This window comes from Oncorhynchus kisutch, linkage group LG6, assembly GCF_002021735.2.
Source record: "Oncorhynchus kisutch isolate 150728-3 linkage group LG6, Okis_V2, whole genome shotgun sequence".
Lineage (NCBI taxonomy): Eukaryota > Metazoa > Chordata > Actinopteri > Salmoniformes > Salmonidae > Oncorhynchus > Oncorhynchus kisutch.
The window spans coordinates 42788014-42803074 of NC_034179.2; the positions used below are offsets into that span (position 1 = coordinate 42788014).

Here is a 15061-nt window from a genome sequence, read left to right on the forward strand (position 1 = left end):
CGGGGGAGATCCAATGTCCTCAGAGCTCTAATGCACTCCAGATGTCCTTTTGGCTGGGGCTGATTTTTCCATGTGGTCTATATTAAAGGGAACTTTATTTAATATATCAGGCTTTTAAAATGCTACATTTGTGCACAATTTCTACTTAAAATACCAAAGGAACTTGTTGATGCACCTGCAGCAACTTGCCTGTTCAGTTCTAATGTGCATTTTCTATTTTTTCCCATTTTAAAACAGCATTGGTAATACTGAGTCCCCAATGTCTCTGTTCTCTCTGGTGTTGGCTGCTCTCTCCTCTCTCTCTATATATCTCCATCTGGCTCCTTTCATCTCTTACCTTCTCTCTCGTTCTTAATCTACTTGTGTCTCTTCCTTTCTCACACTCCCTTTCTCTCTTTTTCTCTAGTTCTGGCTTTCTCACTCCCCCTCTCTCCCTCATCACCCCACACATGCTCCCCTCCGCTCCCTGTGGCATTTGAGAGAGGAAATGTAATATTGGATTGTTTGGTGTTTCCAAGGATTCCATTCGGCTGGGCTCCTTCCCCGACACAAAGACAAACATCAGCTGTCGGTGCCAAGAGCAGCAAACACCAGCGTCTCCCTCATTATTCGCCCCTCTCATTTCAGAGCTCTGGCCTACTTTTTATTGTCTCTTTCTTCCCCATTGCCTGGTTTGTGTTCTAGACGGCTCTCCATGCTCTCCAACTGTTTTTCTTTCTTCAACTTTATGGCATACCCACTGTGATCATTTGAATTGTGTGTTTTTTTGTTTGTATCAGCAAGCAATATCGTAATTACCAGGCCCTTGGGAATACTTGGGGACAGTTATCAGATTTCCATTTTACAGGAGAAATGCATCTGGATTAAGAGAGAAAACGAGGGGAGTGGTTCATTGTTGCAGGGAATGAAACTGTATATAGGGTTAATAGTTATTCACTTTTCAATCATTTTGAAGGGAGCATGCATGAACTGGATCTCTATTAGCTAGCATATTCAGTAGCCTAGCTATCTTTCAGACAGTTAGTTTTAAGACTTTGTGGACCAACCTCTCATTAAGCTCAACCAAGCATTGGTTACCCTTCGGTTTCCTCATGGGTCCAACCACACATTGCCTACGAACACCCTTATGGGGTGAAGGTCTTTCACCCTACCGCCTCCACACATGTCATCCACCTTGCCCTGGTTCCTCCACCTGCTATAATAGTCTGACCCCCCTCGGCGGCTCATCCAGACCCTGACGAGGGGGCCTCAAACCCTCTCCACCTGGAATCTGCTGACGATCAAAGCTGCGCATCCCAACCATTCTACCTCCTCTACATCCCCCCACACACCTGATAATCCCCCCACTCATTAGCCTCCCGCCGCTCTCCTCAAATATTCCCCTTCGCTTGTCCTTTGTAGGGGGATGGATGGAAGGAGGATAGAGAGATGGAATCCTCTGCATGCGGATGACTAGGTGCTCTTAATCTTCCCCTCCACTGCCACATGCCTGCCAATACCTCTACACAATGTGCCCTCACCCTCCGGTGGCACCAAGCAGGGCATGGCATGGCATGTTCATTTAACTCATGTCAACCTTGCAAACTCTTGATTTACCCTCGGTGTCAATGTTAGGTGTTATATACCTAATATTCACTCTAAAAGCTGTTGTCTAAAGGTGTTTGAAGTTGAACTAAGGGCACGGGACACAGAGTCATGCTCCCTGTCAGAGAGCATTTTAATGTCTCTATTTGGTTTGGTCAGGGTGTGATTTGGGGTGGGCATTCTATGTTTCGTTTTCTATGATTTTGTGTTTCTATGTTTTGGGCGGGTATGTTTCTCAATCAGGGATAGCTGTCTATCGTTGTCTCTGATTGGGAACCATACTTAGGTAGCCCTTTTTGTCACGCCTTGGTCTTAGTATTTTGTGTTTTCTTTATTTATTTGGTCAGGCCAGGGTGTGACATGGGTTTATGTTGTGGTGTGTTTTTGTATTGGGGTTTTAGTAGGTATTGGGATTGTGGCTGAGTAGGGTTGTCTAGGAAAGTCTATGGCTGTCTGAGGCGGTTCTCAATCAGAGTCAGGTGATTATCGTTGTCTCTGATTGAGAACCATATTTACTGTGGGTAGCCCGGGTTTCACTGTGTGTTTGTGGGTGATTGTTCCTGTCTCAGTGTTTTGTATTTCACCAGATAGGCTGTATAGGTTTTGACATTCCGTTTGTTGTTTTTGTTTTGTTCGTTTTTTCTTCGCTATTAAAGATGTCTCGATTTAACCACGCTGCATTTTGGTCTGACTCTCCTTCGACGGAAGAAAACCGTAACACTTTTCCCTCCTTTCTGGGTGGGAAGTTGACTTTGTTTATGGCACATAGCCTTTAGCGTCACGGTTTGGTTGGTAGTGTTTATTGTTTTGTTCGTCGTCTTTTTCTAATAAAAAGAGAATGTACGCTCACCACGCTGCGCCTTGGTCCTCTTCTTTCAATGGCCGTGACACTCCCCTTAAAGTAATGCTCCAGAGATTTTGTATGATTTCCGCCAGGAGTTTTGAAAGTACTGCTCAAGGCAAAACAGGTCCCAGAAAATTGTGCACAATTGTGTACTACATCATCCATTTTGTACAATATGTTATTGCAAAAAAAAATATTTTATGATATGTTACAAATTCCAATTCATACTGTACAATATGTTATGAATTTGTAAGTGCTTAAGATCCAGACTGATTTTTTTAAGCCAGTGGATAAGCTTAGGTGTTGAGAAAATAGCCATTTTTATCGTGAATAAAAAAGTGAAACATTAAAAAACCTAGGAGACCCCTTCCATAAACTTACACAGTAGTTATGACAACTTCCAGAGGACTTCCTCCAAACTATCAGAGCTCTTGCAGCTTGAACTGACACGTTGTCCACCCAATCAAAAGGTCAGAGAATTAATCTTGTACTGAAAGCATAAGCTACAGCTAGCACTGCAGTGCATAACATGTGGAGAGTAGTTGACAAAAAAAATTGAAGACAGAGAGAGAGCTAACTATATTTCGTAGCATATGTATCTTTTACTTTCACTTTCACTTACTTAGCTAACTAGTTTAGCCTACTCATATACCCAGTTAAAACAGAGAGGGATGCTATGTCAAGGTAAGCTTTTGGCTTTATTAATTTATTGCCACCGAGGCCCGCCGGTGTAACTGCTAAACTGCTTGCTGTATACTGTACTGCATGATTGTATTGGGTTTACTAGCGCGTTAGTTCTAGTAGCTATTATATGTTGACTATGACCTTAATATGGTGACAATGATGTAGGCTGTGGTTAGTGGTTATGGTATGAAAGTTTGGCTTGGAAAGTTTTTTTTGCCTGGTCACAGACAGCTGTTGTATTGTGCACTGAAGTCCACAAGTGAAGGGAAAAGGTGAGAGGAGGAGAGAGTGTAAATGCAAGAAGGAATTATATATACAATGAGCAAAGTGATTATGCGGTTCATGTGGCTGCTAGTTCTGTGTTTGCGTGTGATCAGGAGTGTTTTGATTCTGTTGAAAAACTTTTCTCAACAGAAGCAAACAAAACAAAACGTGGATACACATACCTGAATTTGTCCAATGGAAACTTGTTTGCAACTGTTGGACTAATGATTACACCCTAGATAATCTAGATTCAGGCAAGAGTGTACAAGGCGGTGTTGAATGTGTCACTGTCTGTCACCTTAATTACTTTAATTTCTCTTGACCTGTGCACCTACGTTGTAAACTTTTATTTGTAGGCTAGATTGTAGCAACCTCATGATGGGTAAAGGGAAAATTTGAGTATCATCTAGTAGGCTGAATCTATGGATGTTAAATTGAGCTGGGTGAATGGAATATGAATGACAGTCATCCAATATGATGTAATAGAAATAAGGTCCATATTATTATTTTATTTTTTTAATGACACCGACCACCACTGGTTGAATCACATTCAATTTTAAAAATGTATATGATATTTTTTTTATTCAATTATGAAGCTTGAACAGCAGGACAGGCTTGTGAGGTAGGGCCCACGTGTATTACACCATCCATGTCACTCAGTTACAGTATTTGTCATGTACCACAACCACCACCACCTAAAGTTGTGGCCTCGCTCACTCACACGTCCACCGATAAGGAGGTATCCATTTTAAAATGGCCTTGCAGATGCAATAGCAGATAAGCCACACAATGTTACAACCAGCGTATCGCCTGTGAACATGAGAGTAGAAGAAGAAGAGAGAGAGGGCCACGGAAATTATTTGAAGACAGCAAACTTTTGAAGATTACGCTCCTCTCGCCGAGCTCAGGAGTTCCAATTTCAGGCAGAATTTTCAGCCTTAAATATTCCGATATTTATCAGCTTAGGGAGGAAATGCGACTGCTGTGTGTCAACTGCGGGACACGCTGCCTGCTCGGCCCTGCATCGGGCTAATAACATCAAGATGCTGGTACATTCAGAGCCGGCTTAGCACAACTCACAGAATGAAAGCTATGTGGTGTGTAGGAGGATGCACTGAAGATCTCCAAATGGAAGTCCCTCAAAGTGCTGTTTGACTGGATATGAAAGTCTATAAGGGAGGAAGGGAGAGAGGAAAAAACATGCCTAAATGTTTCAAAACAGAAAGGATTCACCTGGAAAATAATGTCAATACACAAAGAACACAATTTAGATGGTCTTTATTAGGCTGGCTAATGCATGAATGTCTTTCGGTGCACAGGAAGTTTGATTGGATTTGATTGAAAATGGCAATCTACTCTGAAATAATCTGCCTATTTTGATTGGTGTCATCAACAGAGCTCTGGAATTAAATGATTCTTATACCATAGATCACCTACTAGATATTCCAATATTATATTATATTTTCCCTATAAGCTTTGCCACTGAAGAAACAAATAGACCTTTGATCTACTGTATCTGTAAAATAACAGTGGCAAACCTTTTTAGGTTAACCCTGCAACCTACTGCTGGCTTGCCTCTGTAGTTAAGCAGAGTCGATCCTGGATGGGAGACCAGATGCTGCTGGAAGTTGTGTTCAAATAAAACATGCTTCACATGCTCCGAATACAACACGTGTAGACCTTACCATGAAATGCTTACTTACAAGCCCTTCTTGGCGCACCCATCCCGTTTAGCGGGATCATTTTCGTCAACATCCGCTGAATTGCAGAGCGCCAAATTCAAATTAAACTACTAAAAATATTAAATGTTCATTAAATCACAAGTGCAATATAGCAAAACTGTTGTTAATCCACCTGGCATGTCATATTTCAAAAAAGCTCTCTCAGCAGACAAAACATCACACACAGCTAGCAGCAAAGTAGGTTGGTAACGAAAGTCAGAAAAGCAATAAAATGAATCGCTTACCTTTGATGATCTTCGGATGTTTGCACTCATGAGACTCCCAGTTACACAATAAATGTTCCTTTTGTTCCATAAAGATTCGTTTTATATCCAAAATACCTCCATTTGGTTGGCGCGTTTTGTTCAGAAATCCACATGCTCGAGCGGTCACGACGGGGCAGACGAAAATTCCAAATAGTATCCGTAAAGTTTGTAGAAACATGTCAAACGTTTTTTTTTAATCAATCCTCAGGTTGTTTTTACAATAAATAATCAATAATATTTCAACCGGACCGTAGCTTTTTCAATAGGGGAGAGAGAGAAAATGTCTGCTCCAAGCTGTTGAGCATGCAAAACTCAGCCATCCACTGACGCGATGTGATCCTTCTCGCTAATTTTTTCAGAATAAAAGCCTGAAACTATGTCTAAAGACTGTTCACACCATGTGGAAGCAATAGAGAAAGGAAACTGGTTGATATCCCTTTAAATGGAGGGAAGGCATGCAATGGAACAGAGAGGTTTCAGGAAAAACAGCACTTCCTTGTTGGATTTTCCTCAGGTTTTCGCCTGCAATATCAGTTCTGTTATACTCACAGACAATATTTTGACAGTTTTGGAAACTTTAGAGTGTTTTATATCCTAATCTGACAATTATATGCATATTCTAGATTCTGGGCCTGAGAAATAGGCAGTTTCATTTGGGTATGCTTTTCATCCAAACATCAAAATACTGCCCCCTACACTCAAGAGGTTAACCAACAGTGCAGTTCAAGAAAGAGTTACCAAACCAATATTTACCAAAATAAACTAAAGTTAAAAATAATAAAATACCCAGGGGGTATCGGTACCGAGTCAATGTGCGGTGGTACAGGTTAGTCGATGTTATCTGTACATGTAGGTAGGGGTGAAGTGGCAATGCATAGATAATAAACAGCGAGTAGCAGCAGTGTACAAAACAAATAAATGGGGGGGGGGGTCAATGTAAATAGTCCGGTGGCCATTTGATTAACTGTTCAGCATTCTTATGGCTTGGGGGTAGAAGCTGTTAAGGAGCCTTTTGGTCCTAGACTTGGAGCTCCTGTAATGCTGGCCGTGCGCTAGCAGAGAAAAACGTATTTTTTGGGCTTTCCTCTGACACTGCCTAGTATATAGATCCTGGATGACAGGAAGCTTGGCCCCAGTGATGTACTGGGCCATCCCACTACCCTCTGTAGCGTTTTTCGGTCAGATGCTGAGCAGTTGCCATACCAGGCGGTGATGCAACCAGTCAGGATTCTCTCGATGATGCAGCTGTTGAACTTTTTGGAGGATCTGGGGACCTATGGCAAATCTATTCAGTCTCCTGAGGGGGAATAGGTTTTGTCATGCCCTCTTCACGACTGTCTTGGTGTGTTTAGACCATGATAGTTCGTTGGTGATGTGGACACCAAGGAACTTGAAAGTCTTGACCCGCTCCACTACAGTCCCGTCGATGTTAATGGGGGCTTGTTCGACCAGCCTTTTCCTGTAGTCCACGATCACCTCCTTTGTCTTGCTCACATTGAGGAAGAGGTTGTTGTCCTGGCACCACACTGTCTCAACGTTGTCGGTGATCAGGCCTACCACTGTTGTGTTGTCAGCAAACTTAGTGATGGTGTTGGAGACGTGTTTGGCCACGTAGTCGTGGGTGAACAGGGAGTACAGGAGGTGACTAAGTACACACCCCTGAGGGGCCCCAGTGTTGAGGGTCATCATGGCAGACGTGTTCTTGCCAGTAGGGGGAACTCATTCCTCTGGTCTAAGGAGATCCCAATGCCCCAGGGCAGTGAAGGGGAAATTGCCCTGCGTAGGGTGCCTTCTTTCAGATGGGATGTTAAATGGGTGTCCTGACTCTCTGTGGTCATACAAAATCCCATGGCACTTATCGTAAGAGTACAGTATGTGTGTTAACCCCGGTGTCATTGCTAAATTTCACACCTGGCCCCATTCCATCATGGCCACCTAATCACCCTCTCATTCTTAATAAGCATATATAACTCCTGACCTCTCCACCGTGATAGCTGGTGTGTGGTGAGCTTTTTGGCACAAAAAATGGCTGTCGTGCATCACCCAAGTGAGTGCTACATATTGGTGTTGGAAGAGGTGAGTGTTTCACCTCAGACTATGTAAAGCACTTTGAGCACCTACTGTAGGTGGAAAGGTGCTATATAAATGTAATAAATTATTATTATTAATGTTAGCTAACGTTCGTGAATTATTTACCCTGTTGAACGCGTCTGCACTTTATCCAGATTTTATCCAGTTTTTAGGTTTTGCAATTTTGTGTGAAACATGTATATTCCTCTCCTTTTCATCCCAGGGTAATGTGTACCCTATTTAGAAAAAAACTACCTAATTATAATAAGAGCTTTTAGATATGCTAATAAGGTTATTTGCATGCGAACCATTTGCCTTTAGGGAATTACACAAATTTCACCACACTGTAGTAGTCTCATCAACATCCATAGTCGAATCTTTAATCTAATTTTAAAAAGCAGGACAGAATGCAATCACATCTGAATCTGTAATATCCAAACAATCATTTGCATAAATACAAAGAAAACAAGAATTGGAGTCAGATTGGGCGACTGATGCTGTTGTATATGGACGGAAAATACCCCTGGGAAATGGTAGGGTGTTTTTTATGTTTATGTGGCACATTTAAATGTATGAAGGACATTATCACAAAATCTACTAAAGAACTATGTCACTAGGAAGTAGCATTTATCATTCAAGGTCATTTTGACTTATAACTGCATTATATGCACTCATACATTCATATAGGGTCTTATAAGGACCTATTCGTCTTTATAATGCATTATGCTTTTTGTTTGATGCATGAATGAATCTATAGCCTTAATGCATTCATAAAAAGTGTTAAAATGAGCTGTGAGCTATTCTGAATGCTTATAAGAAGCCTTATATTGCACTCTGTGGCATTATAAACAGGTGGTTCATAGATAGTGTTACCCAAAATTCAATGGACATTATTGCACTATGCAAACTTGTCAGACATGAGTTAATTAACTTCTACAGTTCTTTGCTGGATTCATCAATACAATTTCACCATCGGGGGTGAAGACAAAACAAATCAATCTGCAACAAAGTCTCTCCCTCAGCAGTATCTGTGCAGTGACCTCTGCTGAACTTATGTCTATAACAATGTCTATGATCGTTCTTCACCGAGTGACAGCATCAAAACCATCCACATTGGGCTTCTTAGGTATTACCCCCACATTTTGTGTGTGTGTGTATGAGTGTGTGCCTGTGTGTGAATGTCGATGTGTGTGTGTATGTCTTTCGAATGGTAATAGGATGAATGCTAAGGAGAAGAGGTTGAAGAAGGCTAGGCCCCGTGATGTGAGCCTCTTCCTAGCCCGGGGGCTATGAGGCCAGAGGACCGCTGTTAGGCCCACCCGCCTCGGGCTGTACGGTGTGGGGTATGTGTGTATGGTGCCCACTTATATGTCATGACGTTGGTTATACCGAAGGGATGTGTGTTTCTGTGCATGTGTATGTGTACGATTTTGTAAGTGTGTGAGCATGTGTGTGTGTGTGTGCAAAAGTGTGTGTGGTGCCCCCTTCCCCAACCTCATTACCTCCTGCCAAGCCTTTCTCTCTCACATGTTGAATACCCACCAAGGCCTCCTCTCCTCTTACCTTTTGCATTGCAAATCTACCTCTAAGAATGAGCAGTAATTGGATACCCATATTCATCTGTGTTATTGCTATGACTTAGGACATTAAGCTGCATGATATTTGGACTACGTGTCACCTCCGAAGCAAATGTTATTCATTTCATGGTCATGTCCGTAACCAGGAAACTTGGTAACGGGATGGAGAAAATGGAAAGGGGAGGGCAGCCCTTTGGCTCAGGTAAATGTTGTGGTTGTAGTCTCTCAGTGGTTTTCTCCTTCATGATCCTCAATGCGCAATTGAAATCAAAACTACAAAATCAATAGTAAACTGCCACATTCAGACATGTTCTTAATTAACATCAGACACTGAGAAAACCAACGGGGATCAGTCTCTAAGTCAGGCATTGTGCAGCATCTGTGGCATCGATCTTGAAGTCAACCTGTGTTATGCTGTTGATAGTTTGTCAGTATGTGTGTGCTTAGAAAGGATCGTGCAACATCCTCAAACACAGGGTTTCCTTAACCGACTTTTGTGTAAAGCCACTCGTGAGACTATTCGGATGAAGTGTGTGTGCTGTAAACACTCATCTGACCACATTCCCTTGACTGCAGGCATCACCTGTTTTCTGTTTGCTGGGAAACCTAGCAGAGCTGTGTTCACGAGTGCCCAATCGCTGTGTGTCAGACATGTCACTGGAGAGGTCTTTGCACTTCAAAGATTCTGGCTAATTTCTTACCAACACTTCTTATTTAGCTGTTTGTTTTTGGTGGGGGAGTTAATTGTTTAAATACCGCGGCTGATATTTGGTAGAAATCTGACTCAGTCAGAATGTGAACAAGAATGTGTGTGTGGTGGTGTGTGTACGTGTTTGAGCGCAAGTGTTAGAGAAAACTAGAAAGAGAGAGAGTGACAATATTTTCTGTTTGCAGAAACCGAGAAATTCAGAGCCAGCCAGCTACATGAGCAGCTTTGACACTGTAGTGCTTTCCCCCTCCTACAGCCAGCCTCATCAATAGCCTGGATCCAGGAGCTAACGATTGTTGTCCGAGGTCATGTCAAGAATTATCGATGACATCTTTCACCTTTCCTCAGCCAGGGCTCTCAAGGAGCAGGAGGCCTCCTGTTAAGGCTCATCGATCGAACTTAACGTTCCTGCCACATAGTTAGACATGGGCCCTGTTCGAATACCTCAGAAATGCATCCTTCTTTCATTCCTTCCTACCTTCCTTTAAGTAATCACAGATCTGAAAGGGTTGGATTGGAGAAGGTGTGGATGGTATACAGTACGATGTGATGTGATTAAGTCAAGTATGGATGGTTTTGGACTTAATCACATCAAATGTGACCGGATATGGATTTTCTATCAGTACCAAGGGTAATGGTGTCAAACTGTGGTTAGGCCACTAACAGGCTTTGTGTCAATATGATGTAGGCCAATTGTATGCTTTAGAATGGAAATATTTGTGGTGTGCTCTTTGTTAAACACATAACCTTTCCTACATTGGGTCCTCAAACAACTGGCACGTACTTAGTGGTTTATGGTGTAGCCATATTCCTCATAGTTGGTCCAGTGAGGGTCTTAAAGTGGAATTACTTACTGGTACTGACCAGTGGTGCTTTGGGAAGGGGAAAATGTGTTCCTACCATTCTACAAGGAATGGTTTGTTGTCCATTTGGGTGTTATATTTGACCTGATAAAAATACAGGTCCTGTTAATTGACCACTTGGTTGTCCCCCAGAGTGTGTGTGTGTGTGTATTTACGGGTGCATGTAATGTGGTTGTGTTAGGTAGCCTACTGCATTCCTTGAGGAATGGGAGACTTGATAGATCACTTAATAATGTGCAATAATTGGAATTGCTTTTATCTTTTAATATATATATTTTTTACATTTTTATTTCAACCTTTATTTAACTAGGCAAGTCAGTTAAGAACAAATTCTTATTTTACAATGATGGCCTACCGGGAAACAGTGGGTTAACTGCCTTGTTCAGGGGCAGAACGACAGATATTTTACCTTGTCAGCTTAGGGATTCGATCCAGCAAACTTTCGGTTACTGGCCCAACGCTCTAACCACTAGGCTACCCTCATTATAATCCACATAATAATTCCCATTTCCTGCTGCTGCAAGATTATGTTCCTACTCTGTCATTTTCCATTTAATTACCAACCCTACATTTGCAATTAAAATGAGGACCAATAAATGGGGACATATCTTTTAGGTGATACCACTTGGAACAAGAACACAAGCCAGGAAGAGAAATCAGTATACAAATCACACTCACACACACCCATCATCCTCAATTTGTATGATTTGGACCAGAGCTCATCAGATTAACTAAAATGTGCAATTTCAGTGCAGGATCCATTCTGGGGGTGGTTGTACAAAAATACCTTAGAAGATGTGAGGTGAGCTGCGAACCATTTGGAGGACATAGGTGTCGATAGAGGGTTAATAATATCATTAGCAAGATGTTGTGTTGAGTTATTTGGGGGGCTGGCTGAGTTGACGGGTGGTTGTGTTTTAGAGCCTCCCGGGGCACTTTTCCACACACGTTGGTGCCAGGCCGGGTCCTAGGATAGGATGGGATGAGCTCACTGGTGGAGCGCGCCCGTCATCTGTGTCTCCTTGTCTGTGTCTGGGGGAGAGATGAGAAGCCGTCCGCACCACTTCCTCTCTTGTCTGACTTCCTGGGTCCTTGTGCTGTCTTGTGCACTTGTGTCCCCTCAAACTCAAAGACACTGTTTCTATTCAGAGTAGAGCAGGGGAATTCTTTATGGAAATGGTGACTGCGTATAATATACAGATGTAAGATCTTAATTTGACCACCCTGTTGCAGAAGATCTTTCCTGTAATGCAGGACATTTTAAACTTGTAGTGTATTTGAGGTTTATAAATGCTTCTGAAGTTTGTAATTTATTTGATTTCCCCTTAGGACACATGTATCAACCCCTACAAAAATGTCCATTAGGCGTAATTATAATCCACATAATAATTCACATTTCCTGCTGCTGCTGCAAGATTATGTTCCTACTGTGGCAAACTGGCTCAAATTGAGATCCTACATCTGTATGGCTGTTTTTTAAAGTACATTTTACAATGTCTCAGTTATTTGCATGGAAGCATGGGTATTTGTGCCCTGTTCGTGCCCTTTCTGCCTGTATAATAGAGTTGAAATGGTTCAGTCCAATGCGACTCCCTGTGTCGAGCCGTGTTTTGGTATGACTCACAATCTCAATCTGATTTAACTCCTAGACCTCTCTGGCTGTTAACAATTATACCTGCCAAGTTCAGACTTCTTAGTAAGCATGACAAATACTATATCATCTATTCCACACTACCGCTCCCAATCTTCCTGTAACCACACCAGCAATTCATGTGATTCATACCCTACCATCCAAAGGGCCCTTCATGCTCATGACTATACATGCTGTTTCACTGATGTTGTGCCTTACATGAGAATCATGTCTGTGTGTGTGGTGTGTGTGTGTGTGTGTGTGTGTGTGTGTGTGTGTGTGTGTGTGTGTGTGTGTGTGTGTGTGTGTGTGTGTGTGTGTGTGTGTGTGTGCACACGTGTATGTGTTTTCTCGCATGTATGTGTGTTAACTCCAGAGACCCTATAACTCCATCAGGTACAGTACACAACCCTGCGGGACTTCTCCAGTTCTGGACAATAGCAATTAGTCCACCGACTGGAGCTTTAATTGGACACTGGTTGGCTTAGTTTCATAACTACAACCTACCATCCACAACATGAGGAAAACAAGGGCACTGATCCCTTATTGTGTGTTATCTTGTTAAGTGTTATTATAATGTCACCTGTTCTGTAATATTGCAGGTCCATTTTTGCATTGCTTTTTCACTTTGTGAGGTGCTATGTAGTTTAGCATTTTACGAGAGAGAGAGAGAGAGTAAGAGAGAGAGTAAGAGAGAGAGAGAGAGAGAGAGAGAGAGAGAAATCATAGCAGCACCTGGCGGTTGTCTGGTGCAGTCATAAACCAGACAACTGCTGCGCACTCATTCTCAACACAAGATGCATATTACATACTGTACAGCAAGTGAATCATTTTCTGGATCAACTGTATGCAAAAGAGATGTGTCACACTGCACAAGGCAAATGGTTGTCACACCAGATACTGGTTTTCTGATCCACGCACTCTCCCTCAACCTGATCAAGACAAAGGAGATGATGTGGACTACAGGAAAAGGATGATCGAGCACACCCCCATTCTCATCTACGGGGGTGTAGTGGAGCAGTTTGAGAGTTTCAAGTTCCTTGTTGTCCACATCACAAACAAACTAACATGGTCCAACCACACCAAGACAGTTGTGAAGAGGGCACGACAAAACCTATTCCCCCTCAGGAGAATGAATAGATTTGCCGTAGGTCCTCAGATCCTCAAAAGGTTCTACAGCTGCACCATTGAGAGCATCCTGACTGGTTGCATCACTGCCTGGTATGGCAACTGCTCGGCCTCTGACCACAAAGCACTACAGAGGGTAGCGTGAACGGCCCAGTACATCACTGGGGCCAAGCTTCCTGCCATCCAGGACCTCTATACCAGGTGGTGTCAGAGGAAGGCCCTAAAAATGGTCAAGGACTCCAGCCACCCAAGTCATAGACTGTTCTCTCTGCTACCGCACGGCAAGTAGTACCGGAGTGCCAGTCTAGGCCCAAGAGGCTTCTAAACAGCTTCTACCCCCAAGCCATAAGACTCCAGAACATCTAATCAAATGGCTACCCAGACTATTTGCATTGCCCCCACCCCCCACCCCCTCTTTTACGCTGCTGCTTCTCTCTGTTATTATCTATGCATAGTCACTTTAATAACTTTACCTACATGTACATATTACCTCAATTACCTTGACTAACCGGTGCTCCCGCACATTGACTTTACTGCTGCTCTTTAATTACTTGTTCCTTTTATGTCTTATTCTTTTTCATATTTTTTTAACTACATTGTTGGTTAGAGGCTTGTAATTAAGTATTTCACTGTAAGGTATTGTTGTATTTTGCACATGTGACTAATACCATTTCATTTGATTGATCTTTAAAGTATCTGTGATCAACAGATGCACATCTGTATTCCCAGTCATGTGAAATCCATAGATTAGGACCTAATATATTTATTTCAACTGACTGATTTCCTTACATGAACTGTACCTCAGTAAAATCTTAGAAATTGTTGCATGTTGTATTTATACTTTTGATCAGTGTACATAGAAACGCACCAAGCATGGTAAAAGTGAAAGTGGCACGGATAAACCACCCACTAAAGCTGATTAGGTAAATACCTGGGTGTTCATAACACTTCCCAGAGTTGGAGTGTTGATCTAGGATCATGTCCCCCCCTGTCAATGTAGTCTTATTCATCATGGTCTACAAAGCATAACTGTAGCTCTCCTACTCTGAGATGCTTTATGAATACAGGGCCTGACCCTGGACCAGCAAGTAGACACTTCTTATATATATATATATATATTTTTTTTTTTAACTAGGCAAGTCAGTTAAGAGCAAATTCTTATTTACAATGTCAGCCTACCCCAGCCAAACCCGGACGACACTGGGCCAATTGTGCGCCACCCTTTGGGACTCCCAATCACAGCCGGATGTGATAAAGCCTGGATTCAAACCAGGGACTGTAGTGACACCTCTTGCACTCAGAGTGCCTTAGACCGCTTCACCACTCAGGAGACCAACACCTGATGTTTAAATGATAATGTACTCATTCATTTAATATACTTTTTTTTTACCCCTTTTTTACCCCAATTTCATGGTATCCAATTGGTAGTTACAGTCTTGTCTCATCGATGAGGTCAAGAGCCGTCTTGTCCTCCGAAACACAACCCAACCAAGCCGCACTGCTTCTTAACACAGTGCCCACTGAACCCAGATGCCAGCCGCACCAATGTGTCGGAGGAAACACCGTACACTTGGCGACCGTGTCAGCGGCACTGCGCCTGGCCCGCCACAGGAGTCACTAGTGTGCGATGGGACAAGGACATCCCTGCCGGCCAAACCCTCCACTAACCCGGACGACGCTGGGCCAATTGTATGCCGCCCCATGGTTTGGACTCCAACCCT

General features: G+C 42.6%; 1 protein-coding gene across 2 annotated transcripts in view; it reads left to right on the forward strand.

Annotated features, from left to right (window-relative positions):
• The window catches only part of LOC109892870 (homeobox protein PKNOX2), an 88257-nt gene that overhangs the window by 38750 nt on the left and 34446 nt on the right, over positions 1 to 15061 (forward strand). The window lies entirely within an intron of this gene.